The sequence below is a fragment of the Anabrus simplex genome, chromosome 1, assembly GCF_040414725.1.
Source record: "Anabrus simplex isolate iqAnaSimp1 chromosome 1, ASM4041472v1, whole genome shotgun sequence".
Classification (NCBI taxonomy): Eukaryota; Metazoa; Arthropoda; class Insecta; order Orthoptera; family Tettigoniidae; genus Anabrus; species Anabrus simplex.
The window spans coordinates 1,288,075,683-1,288,095,994 of NC_090265.1; the positions used below are offsets into that span (position 1 = coordinate 1,288,075,683).

General features: G+C 40.1%; 1 protein-coding gene across 1 annotated transcript in view; it reads left to right on the forward strand.

Annotated features, from left to right (window-relative positions):
• Positions 1 to 20,312, forward strand: part of LOC136858735 (serine-rich adhesin for platelets) — a 274,358-nt gene that overhangs the window by 220,750 nt on the left and 33,296 nt on the right. The gene's annotated exons all lie outside the window — the stretch shown is intronic.

Below are 20,312 nucleotides of genomic sequence, written 5' to 3' on the forward strand. Positions count from 1 at the left end.
CGAACAAGTGAACAAGTGGAACATACTATGGGACAAACCTTCAAGTCCATATTGAAATGCCTAGCAACAAAGAAGACGGTGTTATAATAAAAGAGCTTTAAGGTAGGATCTAGAAAAAAATTAACTTTACTTCTTGGGGTTCATTGATTCTTATCAAGAATAATCATTTTCACATCCACCTGCAAGTTCCGAAAGAGAAACTGGCTTGCATCGTCCATAATTTTACAAGCTTGTAATGTAGATTTTTATGAGTCTATTGATAACGTAATCGTAGCTAAGGGACCTCCAGATTGACGTGGAATCCGAACCGCAGGGAAGTTTTTAATAGTAATTTCGTGAGGCTATTTCTAGCTGAGTGCAGCCCTTGTAAGGCACACCCTCTTATTAGGCTGGGTGGCGTCTGCCATTTTTAGGTAAATGCGTGTTATTGTGGTGGGGGATAGTGTTATGTGTGGTGTGTGAGTTACAGGGATGTTGGGGACAATACAAACACCCATCCCCCGGTCCATTGAAATTAACCAATGAAGGTTAAAATCCCTGAGCCGGCCGGGAATCGAACCCGGGACCCTCTGAACCGAAGGCCAGTACGCTGACCATTCAGCCAACGAGTCGGACACCGCAGGGAAGTGATTTGATATTTTAGAATCCCACTTGCATTGGTCGAGCTTCGAATCGTGGTCACTTAGGTGAGAATCCAGTGACGATACCACCATACACGTACCTGTAGCGGGCGAGATAACTGAGAGACACAGACAGCGGATGGCATTAACCCCGACATCGATAATGTAAATGGCATGCTTGCCATGTAATTGGTTGGAGGACTTAAAGGAACTAGTCGACAGAGGAAGTTGTTTTTGTGAAAAGTTCTCTTTCCTCTGACAGGATCAAATATAATGTTGAAAGCGACAGTAAACGGCGATGGGCGGAACTTGCCCAATAATGCTTGCTGCAAGAGGCAAGGGCAGGTGTGCTCGTCATACCACTTTAGGAAACTTGTCTTACACACCACACATTTAATGACACTCGCCCACAACAACCGAGTTCACAAGAGACAACCACGAAGACATCTCAACTTCAAGAACACGCTTCAAAATATTGAATAAACACTTTTGACTAATAAAACTACATTCATTGTATTCACGTTAAAGTATTTCTGTGTACAACATACATTTTCAGAATGAAGTTACTATTTAATTTTCGTCATACACATCTAATAATAATAATAATAATAATAATAATAATAATAATAATAATAATAATAATAATAATAATAATAATAATAATAATAACCTTGCCACACTGGTGGCTGAGACGGTAGAGGGCTGGCCATCTGAACCTATCGTGACGGGTTTGATCACTGCTCAGTCCGATCGTACTTGAAACTGTTCAAATATGGCATCCTTGTGTCGATAGATTTTTCGGCATGTAAAAGAACTGCGGAAGGAAATTCCTCCAGTTTAGTCATGGAGTCCTATCGAAATAAAGGAAAATTCTAAAGACCAGGATCAGGCCACACCGAATTCCGTACGCCATGCCATTATTATTATTATTATTATTATTATTATTATTATTATTATTATTATTATTATTATTATTATTCCAACAGGGGCAGTAGAGTGGAAAAACGGCAGGGCGTAGGATATTGAGCAAATGAACACACAAATTAAAGTTTGAATTATTTCCTAAATAATGTTCTGTTCTTTTCTATTATTTTTCAAAAGCAACAACAACAGTAAAATTTTGACAGAAAACTTAACGATGGAATAAATATTTAGAATTATAGCAATATTTAACAGTTCAAGCCTTTAGAGCTCAATAAATATCGGGGAGAAGAACCTTCCTATTCACAATACTTATTAGCCTCTACAAAATATTTGATAAGAGAATCTTTGATGTTTCACACACTCAAGAAACATGAGCTTCCAAAATTTACGTTTTCACTCCCAAGGGATATCTAACTCACAACCTTAACTCTCAGTGGCCGAACTGGCCTAGAATTAACATCAAGGTACTGTGGACCGCCCGCTAGTGAACTTGGCTGAATTTCAAAAGCGAAGATTGACGATTTTTTGCCGAGCGAGAAAGGTGGCAGAGAGACAAAGATGGAGTGAGTTATGAGCTCTCTCTCTCTCTCTCTCTCTCTCTCTCTCTCTCTCTCTCTGTGTGTGTGTGTGTGTGTATGTGTGTGTAAAACGATATCATAGTGATGTAAAATTGAAGCTTAGTTAAGGTCGACTCGGTGTATTGTGTACCCTCCTACAGTACATTTTAGTGCACTTAAAAGCTTATGAGCGCTTACCCGATTTGACTCTCGCTGTCCTTACTCAACAGGGAAGCAACAACACAACATATGGATCAGAAGGATCTAGAAAAAGCAAGCTCATACTACATGGCCGAGAATGATATAATTTAAAGGTAAATAGAATAGGTCGAAAACAAAATAGATTGGGTTGCTGAAACCACTCAAGCAATCCCGTGACATGACTTGCAATAAAACCTAATGGGGCAGAAGGCCCAATGACACGGAGGATAAGCCATTGATGACTAACTGTAAGATAGGAAAATAAAAGTACCCACCGAAAAGCAAGAAGAGCATTTAGAAATTTGTAAAAACGTAGTCACCAAAATGCAAAGTGAGCAAGGGGAACGAGGGTCCACACTCGTACAGCCTTTATACGTTGCAGGATACCCGCTTGGATGGTTACAAACCATACGAAGAAAGCCTAACCTAGATTTTACGAATTAAGTTCAATTAAGAAAATCTTACATTAAAACTAGGTAACCGCGACTCGAGCATTGCCGTTACATGGTTGAGGAGATCGCTGGTATCTTCCCGTCACTACAGGAAAGTAAGTTCACATGATAGAGTAAATTCTTAGCCGACTACCTCAGAAGCTGCCCCAGCAAGCCGCAACGTCCATAGCACTTATCAGGATAGATACATAAGGTCCAAGATTGCTCCCATATATATATAGGCGAGCTGGGTGATGATTGGTTAATTTAAGTAGCAATCAGAGTAGTGGCAACTTACGAAGAAAAGACATGTGCTGTTTTGTGCCAACCCATAACAGAGACAATATTCCACTAAGAAAGTTCACTCCAAGTCCCGAGGTGGCACTCCAAGCCAAAAGTAGAGACATTTGTCAAACAAATTGAAAAACCATGCGATTTTCATTTTCACACTATCTCCGTGAGTTATTATTATTATTATTATTATTATTATTATTATTATTATTATTATTATTATTATTATTATTATTATTATTAGTGAAATAAAATAACATACAGCACTCTATCCTCAACCATTATTAATGAAAATAATAATAATAATAATAATAATAATAATAATAATAATAATAATAATAATAATAATAATAAATGCATGGTGTCAGGTACCGTATGCAGAGGTGTTGTTATGAGGCCATATAAGGGTAACAGTTTAGATGTTCCCTTTTATTCTAACAAATGACAGAGGAAGCCGATCTGTGTTGTGTGACTTCTGTCTGAGTTTTAACTGATTTAGTCAGGTAAACACTACTACTACTACTACTACTACTACTACTACTACTACTAAACGTTTTCATTCCTCCCCTGAAGGGGGAGGCGGGCCTCTTAGACGGTGACGCCGTCTCTCAGGCAGGGAGATTTGTTACGGTGAGGGAGATGTGCGGAGAAGGTGAGGGGGTGGGCGGCCGTGGCCTATACTACGAACTGTCCCGGCATTCGCCTTAGTGGAGGAGAATGGAAAACCATGGTAAACCATTCTCAGGACAGCCGACGGATTGGGCCAGGTGTGAAGTCCGGCACTGTGCCCCATGCCCGTCTCCCGAATGCAGAGGCGTAGAGCCACGGTAGAGCCGCGGCCAACTTTCCTCTCCTCGGTTGGCCGGTCAGAGTACAGAGCTGTTGGACCACGGGCAAGCCGTGGCCTCTTAAGGGACGAAACCCAAGGGCCGAAACCCACTCTGCATCCGCCGACCGGTAAACACTAAATGTTTCACTAGAGGTCCTTTACATGCCAACGTCGAACGATATGGCATGCCAAATGGACTTCCTTCTTATTTTCTACCCTCCATAAATCCTACTACCTTTGTCGGATGTGAACCCACAATCTTGAGAGCGGGAGGATGATACTCTACAAATTAGACGTTGCCTTGCTGACATTTGTTCTAAATATTGTTCGAGCTGTTGCAAATGTCCCATAAGGAAATTACACATACCGTAGGAATACAATGCCGTTGGTCAAGATGGCTAAAACCGGGCGAGTTGGCCCTGCGGTTAGGAGTGCGTAGCTGTGAGCTCGCATCTGGAAGATAGTGGGTTCGAACCCCACTGTCGGCGGCACTGAAGATGGTTTTTCGTCGCCATAAGAACTGTGTCGGTGCGACGTAAAGCAAATAGAAAAAAAAAAGAAAAAAAATGCTAAATTAATGTTCGACAGTACAACGAACCCAGAAATCACATCGTAAAGTGTTCGAGACAAACTAAGTTGGTAAATTTAAATTCATGTCCTCGTCCCGTGGTGGTGGAGCTGTTTTCAGACGTACCCCAATAATAATAACAATAATAATAATAATAATAATAATAATAATAATAATAATAATAATTCGTTTGGCTGGTGCAGCTTTCGTAAGACATACTCTTTGACGAAGGTGGGTGGCAGTGCCTGAGCCAGAGGAATTAACAAGTTAAGGTTAAATCCTCCGATCCGGCCGGGAATCGAACTCGGGGTTCTGTGAACAGAAGGTGACTATGCTGACCATTCAGCCAAGGAGCTGAACACACTGCCAATGTAGGTGAGCTACACATACCTATTTAACCACATGTCAGTCCTTCTGTCAGTCAGTCCTGGCAATATCAGAAATCGAATCCGGGTCTCCGAGCACAGCAGCTAATAACGCTAAACGTTACCCTAAGGAAGTGGACACTAAGTGGGTAATATAACAGAATGCCCTCTTCACTTTTTAAGCCGCCCAGAGCAAAGTTGCCTTTTTCAGGAAGGGTGAGATTAGCGCCACGTTCTTTAATCCATCACATCGTTCACTTCAGACCACACCCTTCACTCTCAACATTCGCTACTTACTGGTGCTGTCAAGATTCCTCTCCTTTACCCGACCCCACCCTGTGCATGCTAACCATTCGAAAAAAACGGGTTAAATTTATATTAGCGTAATAGCTTGCGTATATGACCATTGCTCAGCGCAGAAGAACAGTAAATCCACTTACACAATGATTTAAATCATTACAAGTTTTAGGATTGAGTCGGTTAGATACGCATTATTATGGCCAAATTTGAAGTACGAAGTATGATACATTTTGAGAATGATCATCAAAATAATATTTTTACTCCGGAACAAATGGAGTTCTGAATTCTTTTTTGTCTAGTACAGAAAATCGGAATGTCGAAATAGACTTCAAAACAATATTATAACCTACATTTTCCCCGCCATGAGGGTATGGTCTTTAAGGTGACAATTCCAAACCTCTCCACAGTGTCCATATGACACTGGTGATGATGATTCATCCATCGGATGGCGACGTTAAACCTCGAACAGACCCCTTGGTGTTTATCGACAGGAATAGGCTACGTGCCGAAATCGAGTTGCACTATCTTTCTACCTCATCACCATCACCATTCCAAGGGCATCAAGTACCGGGTGGGCAAAATAAAACAGGTCTGGGAAATATTTACAATAGGATCGACACGAGATTGACCCTTGTTAACAAACCATAGAAGATCACTCACTCAATCACGATCTGCATTTAGGGCTGTTGCCTAGGTGACAGAGTCCCTGTCAGTTGTTGTTCTAAAATCATTTCAATGAACTTGGAAATTTTTCAAATATTCTGCTTGGTAAATTATTCCAATCCCTAATTCTTATTTTCACACTGTGTGATCTTTCCTACTTTTAAATAGTCCACTTGTTTTGTCCACTGACAGCTCGGTACATATCACTTTGTCAAGCAGTCTGTCTACTTTCAAGTTTTCCCAGCCAAAACTTTGCAAGATTTTCTTAACACTGCTCTGTTCTGCTTTACTTTGAATTTCCAGTTCTCAAATCAAATAATCCTGTTGTGTTTCTCATACACTGGAACCATGCTCTAATTGGGGTCTTACCAGTGACATACTGTAATAATTAAAATCAATCGTAGAGGAACTAATACGAAATGTTCGGAAAATAACATAAAATTGGGTCAAAGCCACATGATGTGCCGACTCCAGTAAACTGGAAATAGGTCAGGAAGGAGGAAAAATACTAATCGAATAACTTGTTAAAACTTCTATATTTCTGACGTCCATATGAACAACGAAGTTTCAATTAATGGCAGAATTGAAAGTTCAAAAATACAGCTGCAAGACTGATTCCGACACGCCGTCTGTCTAAAATTCTGTTTCATTTAGCTTGGCTTCAATGGTTGATTCAGCAGCTTTCAGGTACGATTACTAGTACCAAACTAAATCGCTCGGACCAAATCAAATAAACTATTTGTTTGCGGAAACGCCTACCCACAAAGTCAGTACACAGAACTGTTTGAATAGCGTCGGCAATGGCCTGTGTCATGTCAGCAGGGTGAGAAGTTCGGGTGTGGGGGAATTCATTCAGCGTAAGTATATCAACTGCTGTGCAGGCAAAATTTTAAGTCCCTCATAATGACTAACTAAATCCTCGCAGCATACCTGGCGACTTCTTTGACCCCATCAGTTCTGGAACTTTTATCATTTAGAATTTTGAACCCTTTCATATGTCATTATTATGAGACATTCTACCACTTTCAGTTGAAATATTTATTATTTTCTGCGATAATAATATATTTTCGAACTAAACCTTGACGCGTCCATACATGCGGGTGTTTTTATTTTGTATGCGTATTGTTCCACATTTGTCATGTATCATTATACTGGCAGTTGTAGCCAAAACTGTTGTGTTATTTACACTTCCATTGTTGGTATTTGTCACTTTTTAACAGTATATTTTTGCTATTGTTTTACGTCGCACAGACGCAGATAGGTTTATGGCGACGATGGGACAGGAAAGGCCTAGCAATGGGAAGGAAACGGCCGTGGCCTTAATTAAGATACAGCCCCAACATTTGCCTGGTGTGAAAATGGGAAACCACGAAAAACCATCCTCAGGGCTGCTGACAGTGGGGTTCGAACCCACTATCTCCCGAATGCAAGCTCACAGCTGCGCGCTCCTAACCACACCGCCACTCGCCCGGTTTTTTAATAGTAGTTGTTAAGTTTAGTTCTGTATTGAGACTTGATATTACAAGCTGTAATGAGAGAACTGTTCAGTGAAGATCAAAAAGAAAACTAAATTCTAATTATAACGAAGAAGTGACGTGATTCTATCCCAAAACAAGGATTAGAAAACAAAGAACGCTCATTAGATTACAGCAGTCTAAAATAAGGGAGTATTGTAAAACGTGTTTTTCAAACACATTGGACTAAATCGGCAGCTGATTGTTTGTGTTCAGTTTTTTTCTTTAGTGTATTGCTTTTAGTGGTGGCGGGAGTATTCGAGGACATTCGACTTGCCAGTTCTACAGCTGACTTTCCCGGTACGCGGCTGAGATATACCCTACATATGCCGCAGTGTGAGGGTGTTGTCTACGAGCAAGGGATGGGAAAGATACGGCTATGGTCTTGAGAAAGGTACCATCTGGGCACTTTTCTGGAGTTGAAATGAAAAATCATGGAACACCGTTCCTGGATTCGAAACCACGTGTCTCGCGAGATATTTATGGTCTCACACAATACGTCTATCAATCAATCAATCAATCAATCAATCAATCAATCAATCAATCAATCAATCAATCAATCAATCAATCAATCAATCAATCAATCAATCAGTCAATCAATCAATCAATAATCATTTATGTGCATTTAGAACTGTCACTCGGTGGATAGATTCCCAGTTTTTCTTAAATAATTTCAAACAACATAGAAATTTATCGAACGTTTCCTTTGATAAAATGGCGTATGGATTTTAGTGCCGGAAGTGTCCTAGGACAAGTTCGGCTCGCAAGATGCTGGTCATTCGATTTGACACCCGTAAACAACCTGCGCGTCGTGATGAGGATGAAGTGATGATGAAGACGGCACATACACCCAGCCCCCGTGCCAGCGAAATTAACCAATAAAGGTTAAAATTCCCGACCCTGCCGGGAATCGAACCCGGAACTCCTGTGACCACGGCCAGCACGCTAACCATTTAGCCATGGAGCCGGACGTTTCCTTTAATACATTACACCTTTCCCTAATTCCTCTTCGTATACATGAATATTTACCACATTTTATCCTCTTGAATTCCAACATTATATTCCATTCATGATTTTCCTAGCTTTAAGAGATCCAGCCAAACGTATTCTTCTATTCTTCCATGCTCTCTCTTAATATCTCGGAACATTCCCCTTAGTTAAGGAGCTACTCTCTTTGCTCCCAAGTCTTCCCAACTCAAAGTTTGCGACATTTTCTTGACACTACTATTTGTCATAGCTAAATGCTTAGCATCCTGGCCTTTGGTCACAGGGGTCCCGGGTGCGATTTCCGGCAGGGTCGGGAATTTTAACCACAATCGGTTAATTTCGCCGACACGGGAGTTGGGTGTATGTGTCGTCTTTATCATCATTTCATCCTCATCACGACGCGCAGGTCGCCTACGGCCGTCAAATCAAAAGACCTGCACCTGGCGAGCCGAACTTGTCCTCGGACATACCCGGCACTAAAACCCGTACGCCATTTTATTTCACCCAGAACAAATCTGGCTGCTTTTCTTTGAATCATCTCCATCTCTCGTATCAAGTTATCTTGGCGTGGGTCCCATACACTAGAACATACTCTAAAAGTAAAGGTCCAATAATACTGCCCCTCTTAATCATTACAGGATCAGATAATACTTCAACCACTCTAATTCTCTGATTTCTATTTTCTAATGTTGTCAACCATTCAACCACTCATTTGTCAAGTCCAATAGTTCTCGTTTCGTCAGTACTTTCCCATGATCTATGCTATCAAAAGCTTTAGATGGGCCAATAGCGATACAATCCATTTGTCTTGCGGAATCTAAAATATCTACTCTATCTTGCTGGAATGACCCTTCCTTAACATGAACTGCCTTCTGTCAAACCAGTTAGCACCGGTTAATTCTTTTTTTTTTTTTTTTGCTAGGGGCTTTACGTCGCACCGACACAGATAGGTCTTATGGCGACGATGGGATAAGAAAGGCCTAGGAGTTGGAAGGAATTGGCCGTGGCCTTAATTAAGGTACAGCCCCAGCATTTGCCTGGTGTGAAAATGGGAAACCACGGAAAACCATTTTCAGGGCTGCCGATAGTGGGATTCGAACCTACTATCTCCCGGATGCCCGGTTAATTCTCAAACACATCTAATATGGTCAGAAATAATTATTTCCCAGAGCAAGCAACATGTATCAAGCTGACTGGCCTATAATTATCCGCTTACCGAGTGATTAGCTGCGCGGTTTGGGCCACGTAGCTGAGTTCGCAATCGGTAGATAGTGGGTTCGAACCCCACTGTCACAAGACCTGAAGTTTGTTTCCCATGGTTTCCCATTTTCACATCAGACAAATACTAGATCTGTATCTTAATCAAGGTCACCGTCGCTTCCTTTCCACTCCTATCCATTCCTATCATGTCGTCGCAATGATACCCATCTCTATCGGTGTGACGTAAAGCAAATTGTAAAAAAAAAAAAAGTAAATGGGACTACTCACCATTCATTTGGTATAGCTCGTTCATGCAAACAGTAATCAAACAAGTATTTCAGATATTACATTGTATACCAACTCATATTCTTTAGTACATCCGCAGAAATGTTATCAGTCCCAGCTGCTTTTCTAGCTTTCAACTTTTGTATATTTTTGTAAATGTCTTTTTTATCATATGTAAATATCAGTTCTTCTGGAGTAAAGAGCTAGCAGCCACAATTGGCCATGCCACAGTGCACTGAGCTAACCTATTTGGTACTCGGCAGTTAAAGTAAGAATAATAGACTGGTAAAAGCTTCTTTGAAAGTACACGTATGTTCATAAAAACAGAACACCTTGAAAGATTAAAGATAGGAAGTTCATAATCACAGGACATGTCCATTAGTATGTTCTGCACATAGGTTCAACATGTGTCCTGTAGCCTAGTAGACACTGTGTCCTCCATGATCACTGATAACCTGTTTCATGCGTGATGGCATCGACGCGTATAAGGCGCGAATGGCGTCCTAGGGTATAGCCATCCATGTTGCATTCAGCTGGTCTTCAGTTCATCTTTGGTGGTTGGCATTGGATCACAGCGCCGCACCCGTCGTTTCACCATATCCCACACATTTTCGATGGGCGACAAGTCCGGTGATCGGGCAAGCCAGGGCAATACGCTGACCTCCTGTGACAACAAGAAGGCACGTTTTCGTGCAGTAACATGTGATCGCGCATTGTCCTGCTGAAATATAGTGTCTGGGGTGTCGTGCAGAAAATATGGCTACGGGCCGCAGGATGTCATTCACGTAGGTCAAACTGGTCACAGTTCCCTGGACACGCACCAGCTGTGATTTGTGGTTGTATCCAATAGCACCCCGCACCGTAAGGCATTGAGTTGGCACTGTATGTCTTGTGCGAATGTAGTCAATGCGATGCCTCCCCCCCCACCCCCTTCTGCGGCGTACCAAAATGGTCATCATTTTCAAACAAACAGAACTTGGATTCGTCCGAAAACATCATCTGCTGCCATTCCTGTCCCCAGTACCTCGTTCCATATACCACTACAGTCTAGTATGTTCATGCACATTAGTCAAAGGTAGGCGGAGGAGTGGACGACCCGCCGGTAACCCAGACCGTAATAAACGGCGACGGACTGTCACTCCTGATAGTGTACGATAGCGCCGGAGACGAGGAGGACGCAGATCTGTCCTGCAGTGCCATTCAGGTGAGGTGTCGATCTTCTCGGGGGGTGGTGTGTGTGGTGGAACCAGACCCATCTCGTCATGTTCTACGGCCTTCTGTGAACCATTCTGTACACACCCGTTGCACTGCCGACACACTTCGTCCCACAAGAGCAGCAATTTCCCAGAGGTATGCATTACGTTCCCTCATGCCAATAATGCGCTCTCTTTCAAATTCACTCATTTGACGGTACGGTTCTCGCGTACGTCTGCGTGGCATCCTGCACGTCTGTTCAAGTCACACTGATCCATTACCTTCGGTTCATAGCGACAACGAGAGCCATAGGCACATTTTACCAGTCGATATCGATATCGATATGGACCTTGAACATTAGGGCCGACATGTTAAAAATGCTAATCATGTCTTCAGAACGTACTAATGCACATGACCCGAGAATATGATCTTCCTACCTCTAGTCTTTCAAGGTTTTCTGGTTTTTATGGACACGAATGTAGAAAGTTGGGTTATGCGTTCAAGGGACCAATTCATGTAATATATATTTCAAGTCTATTATTATTATTATTATTATTATTATTATTATTATTATTATTATTATACATTTCCCTTCTACCTCCTTGCTCTCCTCTTCTTTTCCAAAACCCTTGTGGAGTTGCGGGTGCAATGTATTTTGCACATGTGGACTTTAGGCTGTTTTACGGTCAGTTGACCTACTTCAGCCGTATGTGGAGGCATATACTCGCTATGTTGTGTTTCTATGGCGGTTGGCAGTGTCTTGGGTTGTGTATATATGAAGAGGTGTGTGTGTTAAGACAAACTCCAGCACCCAGTCCCTGAGCTCGGGAAATTAACCACGCGTGGTAAATTCTCCGACCCGGCCGGGAACAAACAGAGGACATGACGCTGAATATATAGTCATGGAGCCGGACATTTATATATTTGCAATATCCTGTACATTTTTAATGGTGAAACATGAAAAATTACGTAAAATTTTATATAGTTCAATATATTAGCCACAGACAGTTCAGAAAAAACTAGTATTATTACTCCAAAAATTACACACACAAAACCATACGAATTGCCTACTACTGGGGACATAAACCAGCAATTCTATATGTAGTTTTAAAGCAGGTATCCTGCGAGGGTTGCGAAGTACCAAGGACGAATTTTCTTACTTCAAAAGTTACGCAAAGACAATGCGAATACTACTGGGGTCATGAAAGGTATCATCTATGCTGTATATTGTTAAATCAGATATAGTTTGAGAGTTACGAAGTACGGAGTAGCATATAAAAGTACGGGAACTGCAAGCAACTAATTAACTACGAGCATGTAGTTAAAGTTACGGTGTCTGAGAGACACACTTCCATCCCTTGTCTCCGTACTCAGAATGTTTCGCCCGTGAATAGAAAAATACAGGCGCGTATAGACACGTTCTTCCAGTATCAATCGCGTTTGTACTGCAAAGCCAGAAGAAAAGATGTTCAAAAGCAACGGATAGTTCTTTATAATTTTTAGAGTTTAAGAGAAACACCATGGAAAACTATCACAATGCCAGCCCACAGTGATTCTGCGATAGCAAAATCACAAGCATTACAGTGGCATCGGCGTTTCAAAAGAAAGCAAGAATCTATCAGCAATAATGAACAATCCGCTCGACCTGTTCATTCTGAATCCATTCCTGAAGAGGAGTAAACTTAATAGAGATTACTAAGGCAACAGAGAAAGGAGACTTCATACAGAAGTAACTTCAAGTTTTATAGAGATTACTAAGGCAACAGAGAAAGGGGACTTCATACAGCAGTAACTTCAAGTGTTATAGAGATTACTAAGTCAACAGAGAAAGGAGACTTCTTACAGAAGTAGCTTCAATTGCTATAGAGATTACTAAGTCAACAGAGAAAGGAGACTTCATAAAGAAGTAAGTTCGAGTTTTATAGAGATTACTAAGGCGACAGACAAAGGAGACTTCATACAGAAGTAACTTCAAGTTTTATAGAGATTGCTAAGGCAACAGAGAAAGGGGACTTCATACAGAAGTAAGTTCAAGTTTTATAGAGATTACTAAGGCAACAGAGAAAGGAGACTTCATACAGAAGTAACATCAATTTTATAGAGATTGCTAAGGCAACAGAGAAAGGAGACTTCATGCAGAAGTAACTTCAAGTTTTATAGATATTACAAAGGCAACGGAGAAAGGGGACTTCATACAGAAGTAACTTCAAGTGTTATATAGATTACTAATTCAACAGAGAAAGGAGACTTCATACAGAAGTAACTTCAAGTTTTATGGAGATTACTAAGGCAACAGAGAAAAGGGGACTTCATACAGAAGTAACTTCAAGTTTTATAGAGATTGCTAAGGAAACAGAGATAGGGGACTTCATACAGAAGTAACTTCAAGTTTCATAGAGATTACTAAGGCAACAGAGAAAGGGGACTTCCTACAGAAGTAACTTCAAGTGTTATAGAGATTACTAAGTCAACAGAGAAAGGAGACTTCTTACAGAAGTAGCTTCAATTGCTATAGAGATTACTAAGTCAACAGAGAAAGGAGACTTCATAAAGAAGTAACTTCAAGTTTAATAGAGATTACTAAGGCAACAGAGAAAGGAGACTTCATACAGAAGTAAGTTCGAGTTTTATAGAGATTACTAAGGCGACAGACAAAGGAGACTTCATACAGAAGTAACTTCAAGTTTTATAGAGATTACTAAGGCAACAGAGAAAGGGGACTTCATACAGAAGTAACTTCAAGTGTTATAGAGATTACTAAGTCAACAGAGAAAGGAGACTTCATACAGAAGTAACTTCAAGTTTTACAGAGATTACTAAGGCAACAGAGAAAGGGGACTTCATACAGAAGTAAGTTCAAGTTTTATAGAGATTACTAAGGCAACAGAGAAAGGGGACTTCATACAGAAGTAAGTTCAAGTTTTATAGAGATTACTAAGTCAACAGAGAAAGGGGACTTCATACAGAAGTAAGTTCAAGTTTTATAGAGATTACTAAGGCAGCAGAGAAAGGAGACTTCATACAGAAGTAAGTTCAAGTTTTATAGAGATTACTAAGTCAACAGAGAAAGGAGACTTCTTACAGAAGTAGCTTCAAGTTTTATGGAGGTTACTAAGGCAACAGAGAAAGGGGACTTCCTACAGAAGTAACTTCAAGTTTTATAGAGATTACTAAGGCAACAGAGAAAGGAGACTTCATACAGAAGTAAGTTCAAGTTTTATAGAAATTACTAAGCCAGCAGAGAAAGGAGACTTCATGCAGAAGTAACTTCAAGTGTTATATAGATTACTAAGTCAACAGAGAAAGGAGACTTCATACAGAAGTAACTTCAAGTTTTATGGAGATTACTAAGGCAACAGAGAAAGGGGACTTCCTACAGAAGTAACTTCAAGTTTTATAGAGATTACTAAGGCAACAGAGAAAGGAGACTTCATACAGAAGTAAGTTCGAGTTTTATAGAGATTACTAAGGCAACAGAGAAAGGAGACTTCATACAGAAGTAAGTTCAAGTTTTATAGAGATTACTAAGGCAGCAGAGAAAGGAGACTTCATACAGAAGTAACTTCAAGTTTTATAGAGATTACTAAGGCAACAGAGAAAGAGGACTTCATACAGAAATAACTTCAAGTTTTATAGAGATTACTAAGGCAACAGAGAAAGGGGACTTCATACAGAAGTCACGTCCAGTTTTATAGAGATTACTAAGTCAACAGAGTAAGGGGACTTCATACAGAAGTAAGTTCAAGTTTTATAGAGATTACTAAGGCAACAGAGAAAGGAGACTTCATGCAGAAGTAAGTTCAAGTTTTATAGAGATTACTAAGGCAACAGAGAAAGGAGACTTCATGCAGAAGTAAGTTCAAGTTTTATGGAGATTACTAAGGCAACAGAGAAAGGGGACTTCATACAGAAGTAACTTCAAGTGTTATAGAGATTACTAAGGCAACAGAGAAAGGAGACTTCATACAGAAGTAACTTCAAGTTTTATATAGATTACTAAGGCAACAGAGAAAGGAGACTTAATGCAGATGTAAGTTCAAGTTTTATAGAGATTACTAAGGCAACAGAGAAAGGGGACTTCATACAGAAGTAACTTCAAGAGTTATAGATATTACTAAGTCAACAGAGAAAGGAGACTGCATACAGTAACTTCAAGTTTTATATAGATTACTAAGGCAACAGAGAAAGGAGACTTCATACAGAAGTAACTTCAAGTTTTATAGAGATTACTAAGGCAACAGAGAAAGGGGACTTCATACAGAAGTAACTTCAAGTGTTATAGAGATTACTAAGGCAACAGAGAAAGAGGACTTCATACAGAAGTAACTTCAAGTGTTATAGAGATTACTAAGGCAACAGATAAAGGGGACTTCATACAGAAGTAACTTCAAGTTTCATAGAGATTAAAAAGGGGACTTCCTACAGGAGTAACTTCAAGTTTTATAGAGATTACTAAGGCAACAGAGAAAGGAGACTTCATACAGAAGTAACTTCAAGTGTTATAGAGATTACTAAGGCAACAGAGAATGAGGACTTCATACAGAAGTAACTTCAAGTTTTATAAAGATTACTAAGGCAACAGAGAAAGTGGACTTCATACAGAAGTCACGTCAAGTTTTATAGAGATTGCTAAGTCAATAGGGAAAGAGGACTTCATACAGAAGTAACTTCAAGTGTTATAGAGATTACTAAGTCAACAGAGAAAGGAGACTTCATAAAGAAGTAACTTCAAGTGTTATATAGATTACTAAGACAACAGAGAATGAGGACTTCATACAGAAGTAACTTCAAGTTTTATAAAGATTACTAAGGCAACAGAGAATGAGGACTTCATACAGAAGTAACTTCAAGTTTTATAAAGATTACTAAGGCAACAGAGAAAGTGGACTTCGTACAGAAGTCACGTCAAGTTTTATAGAGATTGCTAAGTCAATACAGAAGTAACTTCAAGTGTTATAGAGATTACTAAGTCAACAGAGAAAGGGGACTTCATACAGAAGTTAAGTCAAGTTTTATATAGATTACTAAGGCAACAGAGAAAGGAGACTTAATGCAGATGTAAGTTCAAGTTTTATAGAGATTACTAAGGCAACAGAGAAAGGAGACTTCATACAGAAGTAAGTTCGAGTTTTATAGAGATTACTAAGGCAACAGAGAAAGGAGACTTCATACAGAAGTAAGTTCAAGTTTTATAGAGATTACTAAGGCAGCAGAGAAAGGAGACTTCATACAGAAGTAACTTCAAGTTTTATAGAGATTACTAAGTCAACAGGGAAAGAGGACTTGATACAAATGTCACGTCAAGGTTTATACAGATTACTAAGTCAATAGAGAAAGGGGACTTCATATAGAAGTCACGTCAAGTTTTATACAGATTACTAAGTCAATAAAGAAAGGGGACTTCATATAGAAGTCACGTCAAGTTTTATACAGATTACTAAGTCAATAAAGAAAGGGGACTTCATACAGAAGTCGCGTCAAGTTTTATAGAGGTTACTAAGTCAACAGAGAAAGGGGACTTCATACAGAAGTCACGTCAAGTTTTAAAGTGTCTGTGTAGTCTTTATAGCGCGTAACGGAATTATGTTTTCTTCGGACGGTTTTTAAAATAAAACATTGTTTATCCGCTATATACGGAGAGAATCTTTAAACATTGAACACTGTCCAGAGATACAACACAAGGAGGTGGCCTTGATGTATAAAAATGTACTGTTGTAATGGCTCGCCACTCATCACCTGAAAACATTGCCCATTTTTTGTGTTTAAACTTCTCACTTTTACCGTTTACGTATTGAGTTTTCAAAAAGGTTTCTTTTATGTTACTTACGACCTACGAGGTATTTCTATATTTCGCTCCCATCGGTTTGCGGTACCAGAGATATAATGATCAGTGGTGTTTCATTTTTTAAATTTACGATTTAAGTAAATTGGGCGTTGAAAAATCTCTACAGAAGAGGACAACGTGTCTGTGTTGACCATTTATAAGAAGAAACACTGTAATGTCCAACAGTAAACAGTAGTAACCTCCAACAAGTCCGGCTCCATGGCTAAGTGGTTAGCGTGCTGACCTTTGGTCACAGGGGTTCCGGGTTCGATTCCCGGCAGGTTCGGCAATTTTAACCTTAGTTGGTTAATTTCGCTGACACGGGGACTGGGTATATGTGTCGTCTTCATCATCATTTCATCCTCATCCCGACGTGCAGGTTGCCTACGGGAGTCAAATCAAAAGACCTGCATCTGGCGAGCCGAACTTGTCCTCAGACACTCCCGGCACTAAAAGCTGTACGCCATTTCATTTCACCTCCAACAAGTCGAGAGGTTGAAACTCTCGATCGGTGAGGACATTCTGGGATAATATTGCGTACGCTGAGCTATCATTGTCTCTCCTCTCACATCATGATTAAATAATGTCTCACAGACCACCACATAACCATCCTGGGGTAATAATCTGTTGCTCACCAAGACCTAGCCGTCACGATTCAATAATCCGTCACTGACAAGAACCTAATCATCAGGTGATAATATATTAATACACACACACCTAAACAAGACCTCGGTTTAGTCGGCTCATATATCGCAGCAAATAAATAACTTCTCATTTTTCACTACAGACAAATTCATTGCCGCAGTTTTCTTAATGAGTTGCACCCCGGTACGCATCATGATATAATACCAACAGCTCAAAACTATCCAAGTCCCGCAGAGAAAATATCCAAGTGATCCGCGCAGCACGTTGGTAACACTTTTCTTCTGGACATTGAACACAGCTGTCGAAATGACATTTCGTATTTCGTAGCGTATCGTATTCATAGTTAATTAAAGTATTTATATTCCACTGTCAATATTTTATAACAGTAAACTATATATTCTTAAGAAATATGGAATAAGTTTATTTGTGATTTCCATGAAATAATAAACAGCTTGTAGCTGACTAGTTAACTTCTGATTTGCTATACATGGATAGTAGGCAACAATAAAGCCAGACGTTAAAACTCTCGATCATTTGGGACATTCTGAGATTATATCGTGCTCGCCGAGCTAGCATTTGTCTCTGTTATTACATCATGAATGCATAATGTCTGAAAGATCAGAACTTCACCATCCCGAGACAATAATCTGCTGTTCACTAAAACCTAATCGTCACGATTCAGCACAATATGTTCTGACTAGAAACTAACCGTTGTCACTGACGACCATGATCCAGTAGTCTATCACTGACCAACGGAGATATATTAATACGCATGTAACCGAAGCCTAATCCTTTACTTCGCACTTTGCAATAAATCAGTAACTTCTCATGTTTCATTCCAAACAAATTCATTGCCACATATTGTTTTAATGGGATGCATTACGAATACACGTTATGATATAACACACATGAAGTCAGCTACATAGCTCAAAAACATTCCACTAGCATTTTGCGGATATCCGCGTGTTGTAGATAACACGTTGGAAAAGGTACCTTTCGGACACACCATTGACAGTCGAAATTCGTACTTCAAAAAGTAGCGTAAAGAGGGCATTAGTAGTGGTGGCTGCCTCCTGTGGCCCACTGGAGTCAGAGTATCGTCGTGTACTGAGCGGAGTACTATGTGTACTGCCTAGGAGTAAGTGATTGAAGCTGGACAACAGTGGTGCTGGTGTCGTCACTGTCCAAGAAGAGTGAGAGTATCGTCGTGTACTGAACGAGTGCTGCCTGTTGAACACATTTTCTTCTCCATCTTCTCCGATACAGCAAAGAAAAAAACAAGGAAAATATCAGCGATGTTAATTAAGGAGAGTTGCAATGGAAATCATACAGGCAACATGTCAGTACTCGTTGAAAATTAACCTGATACTTGGCATTTACACCGGTCCGTGTGAGAGGGAAGAGGGCAGGTAGGAAAGTCTGAAACATAGACTTACGTAGCTGTGAGCTTGCATTCGAGAGATAGTTGGTTCGAATATCGAACTCCTCTGTCGGCAGCTCTGAACGTGGTTGTCGGTGGTTTTCAAATGTTCACGCCAGAATGTATGTTAACTAGGCCCACGGTCGCTTCATTCCCTGTTCTAGTCCTGTCCTATCCCATCGTCGCCATAAGAACTGTCTGTATCGGTGCGCCGTAAAACCAATATTAAAACATTCAAATGGTGAGAGGTGTGGGACTGCCCCGCTTGGTTATCGTAGCATCGTCACCTGGCACTGTTTTGACTTAGGTGACATGAGAGGCACGTAACATAGTCCATGCAATAAATTTGATCATGGAAATCAGAAACCTACAAACTCCAGTAAACCAAATTTTACATGGGCGACCAAAAACTAGTTTGCGGCCATATTTTCCATCAAATCATCTTGATATTTTTAAATTACACTACTACTTCAGTGTAAACAAACTATGAATATCAAAATAACTATAGTTGGAAAGGGGTTTACTTAAAAACTATTATATGTGCCTGTATTTAAGTGGTTTTTGATTTCCGTACTTTCTTAACTAACTGCAAACATCAGAATACTCTATGTAGCCGTCTACTTCCCTGCACAAATACATTACTTGTTTATTGTCTGACATTCGATGTACACCAAATTTATACACACACATCTGCCTGAGGTAGAATTTATCACAAGCATTTGTGATGGGAACAGGAAGATTTCGATGGAAGTCGAAATTTATGGTTTCTGTGTCATTCTCATCTTTCGTTGGCTTGCGATAGTGCTGCCAACTAGTATCAGAATATTTATGGATAGCATAAACTTGTTAACTCCATGGAATAAATTGGTTTGTCATTTCCATGAAATGATAAACAGCTTGTAGCTGACTAGTTACCTTCTGATTTGCTATACATGGATAGTAGGCTACGTTTGCAATGTTTTTCTATCATAACTTCGAAAACGAAAAAAAAGGAGTTAGGTGTTTTTATTTCCATTGAGTCCTAGCTAAGATGAATTCTGATGATGAAGACACCACAAACATCCAGTCCCCGCACTAGAGAATTTAACCAATAAAGCTAAAATCATCGACCCGACCGGTAATCTAACCCGGAACACCTTGGACAATAGGCCAGCATCTAACCCTTTAGCGATGGAGCCGGACGATTTTCTATTCAATGACATACACTCATAGGTCGGAATTCAGATTCAGAAGTCACTAAAGGTCATAGACAAACCATTGTGGTACAATCATCTTGCACTCGGAGGGAGCTTTCTAATAGTACCCCACATGTTGGGCCGGAATTGATATATAGACGTTCAAATCGCTGACTTTCAAAACATTTGTTGAAAATATTCTATGTCCACAGTCACTTATTCACAAAGTGAGCTGTACTTGTATTCGGTACAATTTCACTTATACAGTGTGAGTCTCAGTCGACTTGCCGATTATTTCGTGTGCCGCGAGTGGATGATT